The sequence below is a fragment of the Charadrius vociferus genome, unplaced genomic scaffold (assembly GCF_000708025.1).
Source record: "Charadrius vociferus isolate BGI_N301 unplaced genomic scaffold, ASM70802v2 scaffold70, whole genome shotgun sequence".
Classification (NCBI taxonomy): Eukaryota; Metazoa; Chordata; class Aves; order Charadriiformes; family Charadriidae; genus Charadrius; species Charadrius vociferus.
Window position 1 is genome coordinate 2,860,128 of NW_009646851.1, and position 9,487 is coordinate 2,869,614.

Here is a 9,487-nt window from a genome sequence, read left to right on the forward strand (position 1 = left end):
TGGGCAAGAGGGAAGGAAGGATCCTAGTCAGCTTCTCAGAAAAGACACAGAAGGCTCGACACCTGACAAAACTGCAGGAGCTGCTATCCTCAGTTCTGCTGACCAACAGAAATACTCACCTTGGCCTCAGCTTGTTTTGCCATAATCCTAAATAATTTACAGCACTAAGTACAGTTCCAAGACCACAAAACCAGAAAGCAATATGAGAAAAAGAAGTTGTTGGGTTTGGTGGGGTTTTTTGGTGATATGTTTCTTTAGTAAAATAAAGATTAAGATGCCCTCCTGCTCATTTATAAAGAAGTGGTCCACCCTAGTAACCACTTGGAATTACTGGAGCTTGCAGGCAAAACTTTTCCGCCTCCATTCTTACCTGCATCTTTTTCAGTGCATAAGAAATGTGAAAATTAGCAACACAAGTGTAAACAATGTGCAGACTTTAAGGTACCTACGTGTATGGAGCCTGAAAGAAATTCTCAGTGCTTATGTGTTTTAAAGAACGTGTAGGTACCCAAAAGCACACACAACTACATTACAGTGCAGGTACCAAGAACTTTGACCAGAACTGATGTTTGTTAAGCTTGTGTACTGAACTCCAAGTAACTCAAAGACTCCTCTTCCCACAGAAGATGTCACAGCCCTCTAACACATGCCATGAATAAAGTTTTGAATTTAAACACCCCAAATTCTTTTTAAATACAATTCTCAGGGGTAAAAGACACACAAAATATTTTCATATTCTCCTTTAATGCTGAATAATTAGATTTTTTAAATACCGACCTTCCTGTACCTAATCATTAGAAAAATAAATCTGAGTTTAGGGACTAGAAGAAACCTGTTGCTGACGGAAAGGCAATGATATGTGAACAGGAAATAGGATTGGATCCAAGAACCCTCTTGTCATCATAAAAAGTAATCAAGTGGATGCACCAGAGAACAATGCTCTCCCCTCTTTCAGGCAGTGTTCTCACTAGAACAGTTTTCCATTACTGTTTCCAGGACTGCAACAGTTCAGACAGTGAAAGATGCAGATTAGCCAACACAAAATTAATAGCTGCAAAAGCAGCATAGACATTTCTTGAATTCTGAACCTTTTCTCCAGTTTTGCTGAAATCTGAAATTATGCAAGTTTCTAGGCATGAATAAAGCACTGAGAGAAGAGATGATTCACTGTAGAGTACATCATCACTCTACACAGGCTGTCAATTCAGTTTCAGGTTCACTCAGTGTTGTGGGCCTTACTTACAAATTGGTTAGGGTACACATGTTGGAAGGCCAATAACCTCTGCTCATACGTCAAGGCAGCACCTCCACGCAGAAGGAAGCCTTTAGCTACACATCTCTGAAGCAAATTAAGTATCTTCATAAATGTCTCTGAATTAAAAAGTCTCACCTCCTGTGCAGTCAATGTAATTCTGCTTACACTGGGGAGCACTCCTGGACACCATTACAGAATATCCCCATTTTCTAACTGCAGTTTCCTGTTCTGGAGCTAGATTTACCTGACCCTTCAATGAAGAGGGATCGAGGCAATTAGCACACAGAATAACCACCAGGACGTGCAGGGAATCATCTCTCATGGACACATCCTCATGTTCCAGCAATCACAGCTTCAGGATCTCCACAAGACTACCATCACATCTAAACATCATGTTTAATAAGCCTCCACAATGGGCCTGTCTTTGAAGAAACTGTACAAATTCAGAGTCTACTCATTTTAGCCTCCCTAATGTTACTGCACAAGTGAGACCCAGAATTCAACTATACTCGTGGGAAAAAAGCAGTTCCTGGATTATAACCGTTGTCAAGTCCTCCTATTGGCAGAAATTACTTACTGCTTGTTTACTCTCTCTTTATGTTTTCAAAAATGCTATAATATTGCGTTCCCACACCATTCAGCTGTCTATTCTTCAGACTGAAGGGCTGTAACTATTTAATCCCTTCTTCTATGGAAGCAATTGTTTTCTTTCAATTACTGTGTCATCCTTCTCTGTATCTTTTTTACAATACTTTTTCTGAGATGATGCAACCAGAAATGTAGCATTTAAAACAACAGAAAACCTTACATTTAAGCAATGTAAAAATGAGCTACTCTAAACTTGTTGACAGACATCTGAGTTGAGATGACATTTTAAAGAAGGATGTTCTTTTCCTTTCCTAAGCACTGATGGTATTTTAGGGCCTATCCATGCATCTGTACTGCCATGTGACTTCTACTATAAATATATGCAACTTTGCATTTGCCAACACTGAATTTCATCTGCCATTTTATTACCAATATCAAAAGGGATACTATGACTCTTTTTTTTCCCCTAGGTTCAATATGCACTCTTAATATTTGTCTCTGAATCAGCCCATCCAAAGCCTAAGCAGTTTATAGAAATAAACACAAATATGAAGTTCTTTTGTAATCTCTGCATTCTCTTCTCCCTCTTATTCACTGCCAGGGCAGTGCTATCAATGCTCATTTATGAAACTTACTATTGACAGCTTACAGAATGATTACTTCATTTTTAATTGCTTCAAAGTTTTTCATCTCTATTAGAGGCAAAAATCATACAAGGAAGACTAGGCGGTAGTTCCTGAAAGAGCTAGTAAAATGTAAAAAGCAGATGCTTCTTTCATTCTAAAGCTCCAAGTCATAATAAGAAAAAACATTAAAAAATCTGCAAAACTCACTTCCCCCACATCAACAGTTCCCACTGGCTCTTGGATGCCATTTTAGTTCCCCAGCCTCTCCAATGCCAAAAGCTACTGTGGTCCTGTGAACAAATTTTCCTTCTACTGCTCTACCAAAACATACACCATAAAAGCAAAGCATTTGACAAAGATCCATATTCTTCCTGCTCTTTGTCCTTATGAGCAACAAAGCTACAGGGGAGGACTACATCTAAACAGAAGAGGACTTGTCAGCTACACTTCCTGCTTTATGTCTCTTCCTCAGATAGCAGGAAGCTGTTTACATCCTCATGTTGGCAATTAATATAGTCACCTTACCAGGCTGCCAGTGAGACAAAAGGAAAATTCTGTATTCTGAAGAGCTCCAGCATGAGATGAGCCAATCTCTTATTCAATTGCAAATACCCTATTTATGTCCCCAAAGACTTTTATCCAGTCAGACAGATTGCACTTCAGAAAGTTTTGTTACACACACAGCGGAAAAAAGGCAAACCAAACATACTCCAGAGTACTACGAGCCAAAACCCATGCATTCAAAAGATTTTAAGTACTGCATATGTTGGGTGGGTTTTTTTTTCCTTATGGCTTTACAGTTGTTTGGGCCCACATTTGTGCTTTTAAGTTTGAAACTGAAAATGCTTCCTTTGTCAATGGAAAGTTGATATCCTCACATGATCACAAAACTTCAGAACTTGGTTTAAGAGAATAAACATCACAAGCTGGCAGTATTAAAAAACATGAGCTGATGATACTGACAATAAGCCAAAAATGGTAATCAGCATGGGGTATTAGGAGCAATAGTCTGTCCTTACTAAATGCAGACTTTCTCACTTATTAAAAGCTTGCATTTCTTAACCTTTTGTGAAATTCATCACCATGTTGCCTCAAGCTTTGAGGTCTGAAGAATTCAGGAGCAGTATACTGCAGAGCAACATGGACGCTAATTCACAAGGACATTATGGGGCTATTCGTAACAAACACAGACTAGCATGTTTTCAGAAACTGGGACACTTTTTTTGATGTAATAACATCTACCACTGTAATGCAATCCTCATCATGGAAAAGGCAAAATGGTAATTTGATTTTAAATGTGCCAATTCACTTGTTTCTTCAGTGCATGTATCTGAAGAGAATGAAATTTCTGGCGCTGCAATACTCCTGTGACTTCACAGAATCTTGCACTGGAAATTATAATCACATTAAGGCATTCTTTTGTGTTCCCAAGGAAGCTGTATCAAGTTTCACTGTTTGCAACAGCCACCTTTGAAGGAAAATTTTACCTGGGGAATTCAATGCTGCTTCCTATTGCATGAAGAGTAAATGCAGCATTTGACTTTTTTCTTCAGCAAAGGAATTCTACACTTCTGCTCACTGATTTGCGTTCAGCCAGGTAACTTCCACTGAGTTAAGTGACCAGTATTTTTATTGCCCTTCTATATGGTTAAATACATCTTTCATTCTGCAAAAACTTTTGGCAATACTGGCTAGGTAGATTCTACCGAGGAGGAGGATTTGTTTTCCTGAGTACTTCTCTTCCAGGTCTTCAGCCAGATCAGGTTCTTGAACTCCCAAACTTAATGAAATCAGAAGCATGCTTGTTCAGGTGAGGTCATCTCCCAGAATTGATTCCATTTGCCATTCCCAGTTGAGTTAGATGTGAATGTTATGCTTCACAGAGCTGAAACACCAACAGGAACCTAGCCACAGTAAATTCTTTGGGTGAGGATCTCAGAAAATCTGTTTTGGGTTTCTTCCTCCATTGCTATGCTGCTGCCGAAAGTAGTCAGAAGCAGCAGCATTCTCACTTCCAGATTAAGCGACACTGGCTACGTAGGCAGTTGCAAGCAGCACAGCACAGCAAGAGCTGGTTCTGAAGACCAAGTATTCGTACTATGTACTTCAGGCATTTTACTTCGGACTAGTTCTGATCTGTTCCTGTTGACTGAAAACCCTTCAGTTGCATGCATCTTCCAATCTGTTTCATCGGAAAAATATCAAGTTCATGTGATCTGTGACCACTCTGTAATACAAATCCACATACAGTAGGTAGAAGTGACTAAGATCACTTCAAAACTTCACATCTCATCCAAACACTAATATAGTTGCATGCAACCCATACCCTAGTTCATCTTAACACCTGTTAGTTGCCTTCTTTCCTGCATTCAGCTATATCTTTATTTTGAAACAACTCTCAGACCCCTCATCTGTGTGCCTAATCAGCTTCCCAAACTGAAGGAGGGATAGTATCTTAAGATATAAGCCCTTGTGCTCTACAGAGGACATAAAATTTCAAGGATGTTGTAGCTGAGAGATGAGTCAACAGACAGCCCCAATAATCCTTATCATTACATGACAAAAGACAAAATTCATACGATGAGAGGGATGTTTAGCAAACAATAAGAGGGCAAGGCTACATAGACCTTTGTTGCTCATGTTGCACGTGATGTATCAAAAACTTAAAAGTGCTTCAGAGGAAAAATCCAGGATTCCTAGTATGGACTCTTCCACATCTTTCCTTATTCAAAGAGCACCAGCTACTGGTTTACAAAGTTTCTGTGAAGTAAGACTCTAAACTTCAAATAGATGCCTCCATAATGCCATCTGTAGTATAAGAAAGAATGTTTTCTATAGATACCAAACAATGGAACAGGCAACAGCAATGGAAAGACAGGATCTGAAGTAGATCAGAAACATTAAATGATCATGCTCTATCCTTTATTACCACTTTCTACATCAAACCTATCCAACTAAATTAAAGGGTACAGTAACTAATAAAAGGGAAGCTGTTAAAGGTAAGCTTTCCAAGAAAGGCAGGTTGCTCAGAAACATATTTTTTCCTTTCAATACCCACTAATGTATTTAAGAACACCACAGCTTGGTATATGCAGCTTTCCCCAGGCAAGAAGGACTTTGCCTGAACGCTAACTGTCCAGAACTTGAGGTGAAGACCATTCAGAAACCCAGAAACTCTGAAGTCACTTCAAGGACTACTCACCTAAAATTTGAAAATTTAATTCAAATTAAAACTACCCAAATTTTAGCTTCTGTGTGCATGCATACAGAAGTAAAATAGTTCACAGAAGCTAACAAATGTACAAAGAACTGAAAAAAAACAAACTTGTTACAATTAAAAAAACAATCTTCAACAAATCAACAAGGGCTCTACCACAGTAAGGGTGCACTCTCTTGACTGTGCAACACTCATACTCATGATTAAGTTTTTAAGAAACCCGGAGGGGAGAATAACGGCTAAAGTTGATGTGGTTGTTCGTGCAAGAAGTGTTTTCTTCGATTTCAGGTTGCAGTATACGCTTCATTACCTGCCCAAGAAACATTCTTATACACAACTAAGATACTACATAGTACAGGATACAATTTAAGTATAAGCTATCTGAATGCTGAATATATGAAATTAAACAGGTAATCAAATTTATCTTACAAACTCTTAGGGCAATATAAGAGGTGAATTTTTTTTGTGAAGTCACACTGACTCAAATTTCTGCATCACCCTCTGAGGTAGCTTTTAAAAGCTCCACACAGATCAGGCTGATACATGCAGCCGTTCAATGTAAGATCCTTATCTAGTACAGAGGATGCCACTGAAGAAGTATATTGTGAAAGTCTACTTAGCAGCTTAAAATTTGCATTGCAAGCATCACATATGAAAAACTGAAGCATTGCTATTGTTTCCCCACAAGTTCTCCAAGAAAAAATTGTAAGATTGGTCACATGCCATGCTTTTCAGAACATGCCATCATTTCTTAAATTAAGCATAGTCTACTGAACATAGGCCAGCCAACAGAAGTCTATGCATACACTATAATCCTTCCAGACACAATGCAGCAAAAATGATGCAGAAGAAGGTTGCAGATACACCACAGGATTATGTAGTCACAAAAAACTACAAATCTACATTGATGCAGTTGTGTTTGCATAGTATGTTTTAAAGAAGTTAACTTCAACACAAGAAGAATAAGCTGTATGAGTAAAAGGTGCCTCTAAATGTGTGAAGATGGATTATTTTCTAGAGGTTGAACCTCGTTTAGGTACGTTGATTTAAAAAAAAAAACACACACAAAAAAATCACACCACTCCTAACACTGTAACTGTATCAATACAAAAGTAAAACAGGCTCAAGAGCTTCATCTAGCTATTAAAGATACAGAGGCTAGTGCTACTTTTCTGCTACAATGCAAAACCAGACCAGAGCACCACAGAAGATACTCTTCTAATACCAGTGCTTTATCAAACGGCATTAGCCATAAATCAAGTATCAATCACACTATAAGTAGAAGAGTCCTACACAGGTTCTGGCTATCTACCCATACAAGCTTCAGAGCCATAGTTCATGCTGGCTCCAACTAACTTGGCTTTGAGCAAGTTTGAACATCTCCAGTAACCTGCTGCTGTTAGCAGGTGCCACAGATATTCAGTATTTCTTGGGATCAGCTCCTTAAAGGAGAAAAAGTCTCCATCACTGTAGGCCCTATCCAGGAAAAATCAGGAAAAGAACCTTCCTATGCAAGTCTACAAGGTGGTGGTAGACTCCTCATCAAGAATGACTGCTGAATCCATGCTGAAGCAAACCTGACCTCAGTTATCCTAGCCTCCTTCCACTAAATTCCCTCATTCCGCCCCACTGCTAACCAAAACCTTGTCTAACGCAATGCTCTGTCACAGACTACTGCAACCAGAAACAACTGCATCCTTTGCCCTGCTGTCTGCCTCACACGAAAGGCAGAGGGGAAAACCTCACTGCTTGCAGGCTGCAACACAGGTGCCCAACATGAGGAACCAGCAAAAGGACCTTCTGTTTAAGTTTTGAAGCCCACATAGGTGCAAGATCCCAACATAAATGCATAAAACACAAAATTTCTTACCATGTACAGCTTTTTGCTACTGCTGTTATGAAAGCAAGGTGGTTGTTCTACATCTATAGGTTAACATCCATACTATCATAAATAAAGACTGGGCCCATCTTTATGCTCGGCCAGACTGTAGCACCAGCCTGGTCCTCCAGGCTGTAAGTGGGTTGTAGACAACTAGTTGCCTAACTCACCACCATCAATTATTTCTGTCAGAGCAGTCTTTCCAAGGTGCTTGAACCTGCTGTTCATTACCAAGAAGAGCCACTCCATTTACCATCATTAACAGAGAACGGCAAAGCAGGACCACCCTCCTGCATTTGATGAAGATGTGGACTGGAAGGGGAAGTCCTCTGCACAAATACATGAGAAAACATTTGAACGGCCAAACAGAATTTGTTTTCTTTCCAAGTTATACACAGACACAAAAAATTAAAAACATTCCTATTTTTCTCTCCTTTGGTTTAAAAGAGTTGATGCCAGTTGCAACAAGGGACTCCTACTGTATAAGAAGTACGGAAACCCCAGCAACAAGTGCTGGTCAGTGATACATGAAGGCATCTTGGACTGTCCCAAGCATCAGTGGACGAGCATCCTCTTTAAACTATTATTCCCAACCCCTGGCTTTCACCACCTATAAAAAATAATTTGGCTAATCTGTAACAACTTCTACATGAAAAGAATCCTTTATGTTTCACATGGCACTATAACATGCACCGTCAGACTGATGAGACCTTGAGAAAGTCTGTCTTCGAAGATACTCCCTGAGAGAAGAGAGACATTAAGTTAAAATTGCATGAACACTCAAGATATCATTATCCTGAAGATTCACTGTTTTTTTTAGAGATGGCACCAAAGAATGCCACACAACGGAAAAAAGGATCAACTAGAGAAAAAGAGTAAGGAAAAAAAAAAAAATGTAGAGCTATTTAATCCCCTCCCCCCTTCAGTTAATACAAAAACATGCTCTCAGTTTTCAAGGCTTATTAAATTTATTGTTCTCGGAGTGGCTGGCCTTCCACACAACAGCCTGTAGCAATCACAAAGGTTAATGTAAGCATTTCAAAAAGTACAGGATGGCCAGTTTCATCTGGATATAAGTTTATATAGGAAAAAATCTAAGAAACAGCTCTAGGCTCTCAAGGAGCTACAAGGGTGCACTTGGCACACAGCAAGTTTATTATCAGTATTTCATTAACTAGGTTCTTAAAGATAAGTTTACCTACCATTTCTGCTGCACAAGACTTGTTTTCTATTTTCTCTCTGTTATTAGAAATCAGGAAGGAAAGCCTAAACATTTTTTGGTTTTGGTATAAAGCTGAATAACCCAAAATAAATCTAAGCTATGTGGACACAAGAATAATAATTATATATTGTTATTATATATATTATTATATAAATATTTAATGTATTTCTGGTTTAATGTCATCATCAGGGAACGAAAAATTGGCAACTGCATGCAGCTCACATCACGATATGGCAAATCTTCAAATCAATTCACTAAAAACAGCATCTCCAGAGATTTTCTCGAGTGGTTGATGAACCTCTCTTGAAAGCCTACACCCATGCACCTCTTATGTGAAGGCATCAGGAAGGCTGAGTCAACTTTCTTGACTCCAAAACACTTCCTGACTGGTCGCACCAAACACCAACAGCAAAGAGGGATGGCCAGAAGAGACCTACTCCTTCTTGCCCCAGCTGGCTCTTGGCAGCAGTTCACAAGGAAGGAGGGGGCACAGCTGACGGGCTAGCACCCAAAGAAACACAGCACGAGCGACGGGATGCGCCCGTGGCGCTCTCCCGCTGTTACGTCCAACGGGGCAGGTAAGCAGGTACCGTACTCAGACAAAGTCATCAGCTAATTACCTCGCCGTGCCACAGGGTTTACCTGCCGAGTGTAGGTCGGAGAGCCTGAACACCAGCCATGACGCCAGCCTTGAATGCGC